The 941-nt window shown below is 29.1% G+C and overlaps 1 non-coding gene across 1 annotated transcript; it reads right to left on the minus strand.

The window, feature by feature from the left end:
* Positions 1-317: 317 nt before the first annotated feature.
* LOC120245426 lies at positions 318-424 on the minus strand. Its single transcript, XR_005531781.1, has one exon. It is a non-coding gene; the product is annotated as a U6 spliceosomal RNA (small nuclear RNA).
* Positions 425-941: the final 517 nt, after the last annotated feature.

Genomic DNA, 941 nt, shown 5'->3' on the forward strand with positions numbered 1-941 from the left:
AGGAATAATTTTATGTGCCCTTAAAACATTGTTAAGATGAATTGTTTTTTATATTTTTGTACTCGTTTCTTTATTACTAACTTAGTAAAACAATTAGATTTGTTTCGTGAAGTAATGAAGATACTTTGGGGATAAAATAAGCATATTCTTCATGAATCTAATATCATCTTTAGATAATAACTAACATTAACAAAATGCCTACTGTGAGTTACATATTATTCCAGTAGCTTTACAAACATTGATTGATGTAATCACTATAATAAACCTTTGATTTTTTATAAGAATTTTATTTTAATTTATTTTATTATTATTATTTTTTAAATATGGAACGCTTCATGGATTTGCATGTCATCCTTGCGCAGGGGCCATGCTGATCTTCTTTGCATAGTTCCAGTTTTGGTATATATGCTGCCGAAGTGAGCACAAGAATTTTAAAAATAAAAGAAATAATATTACAGAAAAAGGAACTAAGACAGAACAATCCATGTGTTAGAATGTCATTATGCTCATAAGTGGTGAGACTGGGACCATAGCATCCAGGCTAGGATTTTATGTAACCCCTATGCTGCCTAATATGCTTACATACAGATGATAGGATTTGAGATGTATAATTTATAATTAGCTAAATTATCAATTACTGCCATAAAAATTCTGCATTAATTATTTAAAAAATCATTTTTATAAATTACCAGTACATCTGGTGTTTTATGATGTACACTCAAGGAGAGCAGATTATTTCATAAAGATATTTGCTTTATCTTAGTTACACCAGGCGGTTACAAACTCAGAGTAGAACACTCTATATGCTGCCACGTAAATACTCAAACACATTGCTGTCTATAGTCTGGTTTATTGCCTTTAATTTATTATTATTATTTTTATTATTTAAGAGACATAATGTGGTGTTGATTCTAAACAGAGTTGTAAACACAGTTTCCTTC

The sequence above is a fragment of the Hyaena hyaena genome, unplaced genomic scaffold, assembly GCF_003009895.1.
Source record: "Hyaena hyaena isolate Hyena2069 unplaced genomic scaffold, ASM300989v1 scaffold_416, whole genome shotgun sequence".
NCBI lineage: Eukaryota > Metazoa > Chordata > Mammalia > Carnivora > Hyaenidae > Hyaena > Hyaena hyaena.